An 11,135-nucleotide genomic window follows, 5' to 3' on the forward strand; every position below is an offset into this window, starting at 1 on the left:
ATCTCATCCACCATTATAATCACATTTCAGCTAAGAATGTCAAGTCATCTCAGTGTTGTCAATCTTGGAAGTCATGATGATGAAAAATAACTAAATGATGATGAAAAATAACTAAATGTCAAGAGCCTCAACAGAATACGAATGAGCTGCTGTAATTGAATTTCTGTAGTCAGACAGAACTTTGGGTGCATGACTTCCTTCAACATTGATAAGATAATTAACCGCTTCTGCTATTCTTGACCATCTGTCCAGTGTGTAAATTTTATTAGCAACTAAAGATGAAACTGGAATCCGAATGCCAAGATAACTAAATGTCAAGAGCCTCAACAGAATACGAATGAGCTGCTGTAATTGAATTTCTGTAGTCAGACAGAACTTTGGGTGCATGACTTCCTTCAACATTGATAAGATAATTAACCGCTTCTGCTATTCTTGACCATCTGTCCAGTGTGTAAATTTTATTAGCAACTAAAGATGAAACTGGAATCCGAATGCCAAGATGAAAACCTTCATAATGTAAATCCTTTAAAGGTTTGACGGCAAATAAAGGTACACCTGATACATATGTTTTAGACTGGATGATGACAAAAGCATCACTTTTAAATAAAATTGTGGGAACAGGAAAGAAATATTTGTTCAAACCTTTCACCAAGTCATTTGTATCAACAGGTAATTTGTTCTGTTCCTTAAATTTATTAAGCTCGTCAACCACAACAACTCTCTGGCTTAACAAGGCTTTTTTGTAGGTCTTGGTATGCTGGAAGTGGTAGGAATCAAACTTTTCGGAACACACATAAACACTGAAGGTGGAAATGCTGGACGATATCGGCCATAAAACAAAACTTTATCATAATCTTGTGGCCAGTGTCTTTCACAAACCACAGTATCTGGTATGTTATCCCTTGGGATGGCCTGCAGCCATCTATAGACCTTACTTGTTTATCTCGTGGTAAACGAAAAACTGGTGTTTTATCACCTGCATCATACCCACTTCTACAACCTGTCACACAACACTTTTCTACCCATGATTTCTCAATATATCTTTGGTATAAGCACTTTGCTACATGTGACCTGTTTTAAAACTGACATTAACATATGCAAACCACAAAAGCAATCAATAATATTTCTTTTTAATTGATTCACTTTTTTATTGTACAAATGTATTAGTAAACATATTAGATTATTACCAAAATAAACTCATATGACAATTTCAAATTTATGGGACTTGTGCAAGTGAACAGTTTTAATAAGGGAAAAGTTATCCTTTGCCTTTGATTAGCATTTTGCCTCGACTGTGTTAATATGTCCTGCTATTCTACCCAATACATCATTTCTAAAGTTTTTTTGATAAAGCAGGACAGAGGCCCTTTCTTGAGATCAATATTAGGATTATAGGACAAAAAGGTAAAGCCACGAGCAAGCAAACTACCTAAATTAAAATATATGCTGTGTAGGTGTAGAGGTCTTGTAACGCTTATGTGATTTAATTTAGAACCAACAATATAGGCATAACCACACATAACTCCAATTAATATCACGCACCAGTGGCCATTTGTTACTTAAAAGCCTAGCAAGCGCTTCTGTCAACTTGTAAACACATATTACCCGTAAATTAAATAAAAACATTTATACTGTAATAACTAATAAAATCCTAAGCAAACAATATCTAACGCGTAATTCGTTAAAAAAATCAACAAAAACTGTCTACAATTCGTACAAGCGCTGCAAAACCACCCGCCTCCAGTTTCGAGAGAGGCGCCGACGGTGTCCAGGCATGTTAGGTAATCCTGTCGCTGGTGACCAGTGAAAATTTTGGTCTCAAAATGTACTTTACGTCTCCCTGATACCCGCTGTATAATTTTTTTTTGAAAAAACTCGGGCGTTCGTGTCGAAAATTAACTTTAAAAATGCGCGAAAACGTGCTGCGTCACCGTAATTCGCCTGACTTGCGTAAGGTTAACGATTTATTACGTCACAATAGCGATATGTTACGTCACAGTAGTGACATATTACGTACGTTACAGCATGTTATAATCGTGTTTTTCGCACTGTTTTATGTTAGGGAAAACCCCAAGTCCTAACCCTTAACCCAACCCTAACCCCTACGTTTAACCCGTAACCTCTAAATCCAAAAAAACTAACAAATTACGTAATCTGTAACGTAGAAATCAAAGGTTGTAATACGCATTCTATGACGTCATAATCTAACCTTTGCCGGCTCGTGTGGAAAATACGGTGACGCAGCACGATTTCGCGCATTTTCAAAGTTAATTTTCGATACGAACGCCCGAGTTTTTTTAAAAAAAATTATACAGCGAGTATCAGGGAGACGTAAGGTACATTTTGAGACCAAAATTTTCACTGGTCACCAGCGACAGGATTACCGGCATGTTATAGTGGCGCCATGCATGTGCGTCGGGGCAGGATGGAACAGCGTCGTCTCGAGGCTGCGGAACGTGAACTCGCGCACCTCAACTTCAATATTAGCCGCCCCCACACACTGTTACTACTACTATATCTTGTTTATTTTGAGATATTTAATCGTTTATACATGCCTTGCATACCCATGTCAGTTACCTATGCTTTTTACAGGCAATATCGTTAGAATGCATATTGCCAGCGCATCTCAGAGTGGTTTCTACAAGGCGAGTGCTATAGAAAGAAGTTATAATCATCTGTACTTTTGGCAACTGCAACCAGAAGTTTGTTAATTTCTTAAGTGAAGCGTGGAAGTTCTATATTTATTTTTAAAATTTAAGAGTTCACAAGAGATGCATAATGTCCTCGTAATTGCCAAAATTTGTTACTTCTTACTTTGTTCGGCCAAAAATGAAACAGTAAACCAACTGTGTATTGTTGTTCTACAAAAGGGTATCTAACGAGATTTTGACAACCAGCAATTGTATTAATAATGTTATAAAATGTCATATACGGAACAAACAAAACTGAGTGTGAGGATACCGAATGAAGTTAGGTGCTGTAGATACAAAAGAAACAACATTATGAACAAAATTTACAGATTCCTTTTTTTATTGTTGCAGGTGCTGCTGAACAAAGTGATCAGATGTCGATTGGTCCATCTGATTAAAGAACGTTTATAACTCAAGACGGATGGCATTAATAAAATGTAGTTACTTACACCTTTTCATTTGGTTAGATTTTTGAATGGTTTGCTCACTTTCCTGGGTCTTCCAATAAATTTATCCAGATAAACGTTGATTTAAGTATTGGAAAACGTTATTGATTAAAGAATGTAACAATGCAGGATGTTTATAGTTCAGTGTAGACATTTCAATAAAATATTTTAGCAATAATGGTTTGGCTTTAAAATTTTGCTTGCTGCGTATGCATGCAGATGATGAAACCATGATTTACCACATAATTGACAGTACAGAAAGCTATTGCTTAATGTTATGGATTGGCTTCCCGTTAAAATGGTTATCATTGGTTGAGATTTGAAAATGAGCATTATTTATTGAAACACCTGGAACATCATGGAACACACGTGTTTCAACTGCCTATTTGTTAATAGTAATTTTAAATCCCCAGAGCCAATATATAACTGTCACCGCTCAAAAAATCAACACTGTTACTGGTATCTGATACTACTGTAATATGCCTAATTTTAATAGCGTACTTTACTGGGTTATTCGTATTTTGGCAATATAATAATTTATATTTAGTTTCTGTTCCATTAAAATGCTAGAAATGTCTTTGTAAATGCCTAATTCGTCCGTAAAGAAGACATTCTTGCACATATTTCGCAGTATTAGCGCCATTGTCAGCTGTACAGCTGCGGCACAGAAACTTATCCATCAACCAGCACAGGAACTTACCCACCAACCAACACAGGAATTTACCCATCAACTAGCATAGAAGGTTACCAGAGAATTAGTACATATTAGCGAAAGATTACCATACAATAAGTACTTATTAGTAGACTATTTTTTGATATACTGTTGGAACAAAATTAATAAAGCATTGTTTGTAATGTGATTGCACATTATTAACTCGATTTAGAATTTAAAAATCTTCAGCTTTGAAAAAAAACAGCCTGGTTGTTGCCAAATTGAGTCTAAAACCAGCAAAGAATCATTGTGTTTTGAGCCACGACTCATTTTGTTCTATTGCTCAGAATAATTGGCTTGGTACTTCCCGTAAGTCTAGTTAAACTATACTTGTATTAAAGGCAGTGAAATATATTTCAGTGGAATATATTTTACTGCCTAACTGCACATAACAAAGGTACTTTTGGTCTTGGACAGCTTTTTGATGGCGCTAATAGGATTTTAAAAAGCACGTGATGAATAAGGTGCTTGGTTATTCTACACTTATGTATATAGGAAATGTTATTTGTTGCATTTGTAGGTTAATTTCTGTGGATATAACTTACCTTTTGGGGGTTTACAATAAAAATAACTGCCATTGAAATTTATTAGTAAGTGTTATTACACTTAAAGTATTTTACATATAATATGGTTGGTTTGTACTCTTGCTGTGTGCAAATTGTGTTTCTATTTTATTAGTTTGTGGACAAAAAAAGAGCAATATATTTGATTGACCTATATCGGCCGCAAGAAGGGCCTGATGCTGTTAAAAAAATTGAAATATTCTAATTTATTAAATTGAAAAGAATAAACATATAGTATAGAACTGTAGCAATAAACAGATTTATTCCATTAAAGAAAGTATTTAGGCATGGATAATAAATCCTAATGACAACACAATCTGTCTTCACTAAATTGGATAAATGGCACAATTCAAAACACCCTGTACAAAAGGATGGTCACAGTTGTGGATCATGATTTTAAAGGTGTAGATTAAAACAATAAAGAATGGTAAACATACCATTATATATTAATATTTATTATTTTTATGTAGATTGCAGAAGAACTTAAAAAATGGCTTAAATGCAGTATAATTTGATTCAACATATTAAATCTGCGGCACTTGTATGCCAAGCAAATTTTGGATGCATCAGGTTGGGATTTTGGATGCATCAGGTTGATTTAATTGTGTTCTATATATTCATTTGAACTGATTTCATTTACAACTGCATTTAAGTATTTTTATTGCCAGTAAAAATAAAAAAACGACTGTTTTTCATCTCGAAGTCGTGTGGTGGTAGTGATAAGTACTGGGTGAATTATCAATAAAAAACAGTCAAGAAATTCCATTAACACTATTATTGTTTGCAGATTGCATGTGACTGTTGGTATCATATGCGGTGTCATGGTTTAAATGTTGAGACATTTACCGCACTCAAAAAAACAATGAATCTGTGAATTGTTTTTTACATTGTCTGAAAATAAGTTTTGTAGTTTGTGATAAATGTTTGAAGAATGTCAGTACATGGTAATAATATTAAACCTTCACATTTTTTCTGTTTGTTTTGTAACTTTCAAATAGACATGCTGCAAAAACACAAAATAAATTTATCAGATAGACTTCAGGGATGGTATACTCGGCTACCGACTAAACTAGTCGCCGCCTAAATTGGTCGGTCGAAAAACGCCTAACTTTTGGTATACTCGGCTACCGACTAAACGTTGGCCGACTAACTTGTAGTAAAGTCGATATTATGACGTCATAATCGGTTAGTAGTAAATAAACTGTGATTACTCAGCAATATTTTACATTTGTTTACTTTGTATAGTACTTATATGCATTAGTTGTAAAAAACTGCACTGTGCAGAAGCAAAAACTGGACAGCAGAGGAAAAGGAGGCTTTAGTACAAGCAATATGAGCCAATTGAGCAGCAAGGTTTCTTTACTAAGCTAAATCACCTGTACAGACTAGTTCAGAATTAAGATAGATTACTTATTATTTTTAATATTTTACATTAAAATAAACAATTCAACTTAAGGTCACAAACACGTCTAAAACGTTAGCATGGGAAGGGGTGGTTGTTGATGTGGCAGCTGTTACACTACCTCATTTTCCCGAAAGGATCGAAAATGGAGGGATCTCCGAGGAGCAAGAGAAAGACTTGCCGATTTTACTAAATAAGGTAGGTCTCAAACTGGAGGCGGTCCCAATCCAGCACCTCCACCAAGTGAATTGGATCTGAAGGTCCTGTCGATAATCGGCGTGGAAACTGCAATCGGATTTTCTGGTGGCATAGATAAAACAGGTATGCCGTAACGATGTATGTGTACTTTGGCACTTTATTAATTGTTCTTACATGTATGTCTAGAAAAGACGAAATTCATACCACGCTCCAGCCAACAGTTAAACACACCACCACGATCAAAAGCAGCAGTACAGTTATTGTAAATTGTAGTTAACAAAGTTAGAATAGTTTTTTTTTAGGAAGACAACAGCTACGTTCTTTTAAACTTATCTGAAGTTGAAGAAACAGTGCCAATAGGTCAGGAAGTGGGAAGAAAAGAAAGAGAGAAGAAGTTAAAGATGAGAATCTGAACAATTTAGCGGAAGACACAAAGCGTATTAGGGTAGCAGTAGAGGACATGGATGGCATCTAGTTTGAGAACACTCACTGGATTGTTGGGAGAGTTTATTAAAAAGAAATAAAACAAATATATACAAAAATACCAATGGATAAAAAGAAATAAAACAAATATATACAAAAATACCAATGGATAAAAAGAAATAAAACAAATATATACAAAAATACCAATGGATAAAAAGAAATAAAACAAATATATACAAATATATCAATTAATGTAAACTTATATAAAACCATAAAAGTATCTAAAATATAGGCTGTGTCGGGTCCCTTTATTTAGTGCAGGGCCACTATGACCAATAGCGAACTATAGATGGACATACCGGACACAGTGGATATTGCGAACATATCGGACACAGTGAATATTGCGAACATATCGGACACAGTGAATATTGCGAACATATCGGACACAGTGGATATTGCGAACATAGCGGACATGCACTAATTAAAGGGGCCGATTTGTGTGTGTTACTAGTAGTGAATACTTGACAATAAAAATTAACTAAAAAAATTTACAAGAATATTGCGTTGTTCCAGTCCTCTTGTGTGGTCATTCTGGTGAGTACCCTCTTCAACTTGATCAAGTATAACCTGCACATCATCTTCAAGTTCTATATTTTTTAGACGACAAACATAGGCGCTGAATGCGGGCCTGCAAGGCCTGCGCGCAGGCCCTCACAAATACCAGGGTACTCCCGCAGGCCCTGGAATTTTAATGCGTGCGTCATGTTTATTGCCTTTCTTACGCAAACTTATAGATCATATTCGCGCAGATAATACTAGAATACCTCGATAGGATCATTGATATTTACATTAAAGTATTAAAATAATAAAAATCCAACATTTATAAATGTTCCAGACCGCAGTTCTAACGGAGACGTCAGTCAAGGTACGTTTCGGTTGCCTGGCAACTTATCGTGCGATAAAAGCATTTGTGTCTGTGACGTAATAACATTCGGTTCTTAGTAGTTTCAGATTTTTTACAAGGTTAAAATAAATTCGGCTCAATGTTTGGTTTAATAAATATTTCAACATGTCCAGTAAACGCATTTTAAGTACCCCACCGGATTTTCAATAGAATTACCCCGCCGTCCAAAATTGCCGTCACAATAAAACATCATATACCTATATCGCAGTTTAATCTCGACGTCATGTATAAGAGGTTGTCATGTAGCCAGAACCCAAAAAAGGGGTCGGTCTAAAACCTGTCGTCATATTTAAATACTGCGTTATCAGGGTCGTTTATCAGTATCGGCGTATCGTTAAGCCTACAGTTGTTAATACATTCTTGAAGTAATAAAGTCGATCTTTACCAAAGTTTTCCTCAACCACGCATAATCCTTTGTTACGATATAGTGGCGATTCACACTTTGATTATTTGCGTCATAATAGCATTTGATGCGTCGATTATTGACGTCACAATGCCAATTGACGCGTTCATTATCAGCATTCCAGGAGATAACAAACTGAATGTTCTACGGATCTACGTTCACGGTGGAGACTGTTTTAACCCAAATTCACGTGAACACATGCGTTAGTTTTCTACTTAAAACAGATTGCAACGAAATGCATAGCTAGCGCCATCATATACAATTTCCCTCTGTTGTACCGCGACCGTATCAGAACTAAATAACATATATAATACATTAATACTATAGTGACAAAAGGTCTGTATTAAACACAATTTAAAATTAACTGTCTTATCATTTAAATCTTTTTTGCATGGCGGATGTCGTTGGATTTAATTTTCTACTTACAGTTAGCTGCCAACGTAATAAAAGAGAACGAAATGTCCTTGCGTATATTACAGAACTCACTCCTCTCGTGAAAGTTAAATCAAACGTAATGGTTAACCCACGAAACAGGCAAAGCCTATATTGGCAAACACATAAAAACGATTTACAAACGTTTTTAATAAAAACGATTTACAAACGTTTTTAAAAAAGCAATTTACAAACGTTTTATACAAAGACCCCACAAACACAAGATTTATAAAAAAATGACATCTAATGTTCAACAGCAGCAGAAAACTTTCGTGATGTTATATTTATATTGAATGGCGTCTCAGTATTTTAGGCTCGTTGTCTAATAGCGATCGGCGGGAATTACTTTATTTCTTTTGTTTTAAAACTGCACGGACGATTCTATAGCTTGAAATATAGCTTAAAAGACACAAACAGTTTGCCAACAGTGCATTTTGTTGTTGTTGTTGGTGGCTAAAATATTATTGGTACTATGACGCAAATATTTGGCATACCCTGGCATTTTAAAAGTTCTCCGCCTATGACGACAAATGTTATGCAAGGCCACACAAGCAATCACAATCTTGGCAGTTTTATCCGGTTGGTAACAAAGCTTTCCACCAGAGTGATCTAGAATCCTCCATCTTCTTTTCAAAAAACTCCAAATGCTCTTTCAATTACCACCCTTAAAATAAAAGTACAGAAATTGTTCATTTAATACATTATTGTATATGTTACCTTGTTGATTTATGTCCTCTGTTATAATTCATTTGCCCTTCTCCAGTAACTAAGGACTCTTGAATTGGAGTCATAAGCCATGGCAGCAAAGGATACCCAGAATCACCTTTGAAAATAAGGTATTGAGAATTCACGATACCGGCCTAAATTGCTGTAACCAACCTTCATAATCTTTTCGCTGCATTTTATCATATAAGGAGCTCCTTCTTAGTATGAACGAATCATGAGTGGATCCAGGAAACTTTGCAACAATATCCAGGAAAACAAGATCACTATCTGAAATTGCCTAAAAAGAAAGTCAGTTAAAATATCAATTCAACATATCATAATTAACATGGTATGGCGTGATAACCTTTCCTTGATACATACAAATGCTCGTTCTCATGTGGCCTTTCAATAGGAATGAGAGTTCCATCAATTGCACCAATTACTCCGGGAAATCTATTAACTGCTCGAAATTGCTGTTTTTTTATTATTATTTCACTTGTCGTGGAAGGCATTTTAATGTACTTATGAGCAATTTGTATATTTGCATCAAGAAATTTATTAAGCACTCTGGAAACGCAGGGTTGACTAACACCATGATCGCTTGCTATAACATTCTGAAAGGATCCACTCGATAGCAATCGAAGGCCAATAAGAACCTAAAACAAAATTGCATCAGTGTGAGTCAATTATGTACAAACATGAAGTTTTGGAATGTATCGATTAGAAAAACCAAAGGCATGACTAGATGTGACATGTGCACCTTTAGGTTTAGGAAACGTGCAGCTTATTTATTAGTTTAGTATATACCTGCTTTTTGCAAGATAAAGCTGTTGAGTTATAGGAGTCCGATTTTAAATGTTCTCGCAATTCTTCGGTTAATTCTTGTGTTGCATTCTATAAAAAAATATCAAACCTACTTTTCAAAAATTATTAAACACAGTTTTCAAAAATTACCTTAGTCTCTGTACAGTCGTTTAAATTTCAATTCAGTTCTTGTATTGGATTTTTCCTTCGGTTGAAAGTTCTTCGGGAAAACAAACAGTTGCAGCCATAATACCAAATATTAAAAAAAAAATAAATAAATAAAAACACAATGGAAAACTATAATCTTAAAAATAACTTCAAATTTAACTATAAGTTAGCTTTGTTATTATAGTAATACTTATCACTTCTCAGTTTCTTACTGTGCGCGTAATGACCGACTAACTTCTGCAATGGTTATTGTACAGGGATTTAGTCGGCCGACTAAAAAAACGCGGTAACCATTGGTTACCGCGGCCGGCTAGGTTAGTCGGTAGCCGAGTATACCATCCCAGGCATCCAGAATATTTTTCCATAAGACACTCAATAATTTCAGGCATGTCTGGAAATTTTAATGTTGTTTTTCTGATAATATAACCACCTATTTATTCCAATGTGTCATTTTCAAACGCCTAAATATGACTATAGGATGGTGCTGGCACTTGGATCATACTTTTTATTACATCTTTAATAATTACCAAGAGATTTTCTGCTGCTTTTGACTTTTTGGCATCCACGCATAACAGTGGGAACTGGCCCACTATCCTGTCATTGTTATTAGTAGCAACAAAAGTGTCCACTAACTTTTTGACAACAGCGACACCTGCGTCTGAAAGCTGTAAATCTGATTTTTCTTCTCAACAACTTGATAAGCGCTGTCCTGTACAACCTTGTTAAGTTTGTTTTTGTTGCATTAGCGTTTTCAGATATTTCAGTTCGTCTGAAAATGTGGAGATGGGCGTCTGGTAATTCTAAATCCTCAGAGAGTAAATCATTAATAGTTTCTTCCGCTAATTCTAAAAACTTTTGATAAAATGATGGATACTAAGATAGTATTGAATAATGAGTTAGTTCAAATCTGAAGCTTTCGATTTTAATCTTTGACTGCTCACTACTACATTGGAGAGATACATTTGAGGAAGTGTTCTCAACACTTTAAAGTCTTAAAAACGACTGTACACACTGTACCAAATCTGGAATGACGTACGAAGATGGAAAGAGGCATATTGAACAACATTATAAATATTCATTGCCTTTTCAAATTAGTTTTGTAACTGAATTGAATGAATGTAACTTACTTTATCCTCGCGTGGCAGGAAAACGACAGTCGTTATCACACGGGTTTAACACCTCATGCCAGCTTACACGACCATGTATGATGTTATTTTGTGGGCGA

The 11,135-nt window shown here is 35.2% G+C and overlaps 1 pseudogene; it reads right to left on the reverse strand.

The window, feature by feature from the left end:
- Window positions 1-307: 307 nt before the first annotated feature.
- On the reverse strand, window positions 308-1,073 carry LOC149733347 (uncharacterized; annotated as a pseudogene).
- Between the last annotated feature and the right edge of the window lie 10,062 nt (window positions 1,074-11,135).

The sequence above is a fragment of the Ciona robusta genome, chromosome 7 (assembly GCF_009617815.1).
Source record: "Ciona robusta chromosome 7, ASM961781v2".
Lineage (NCBI taxonomy): Eukaryota > Metazoa > Chordata > Ascidiacea > Phlebobranchia > Cionidae > Ciona > Ciona robusta.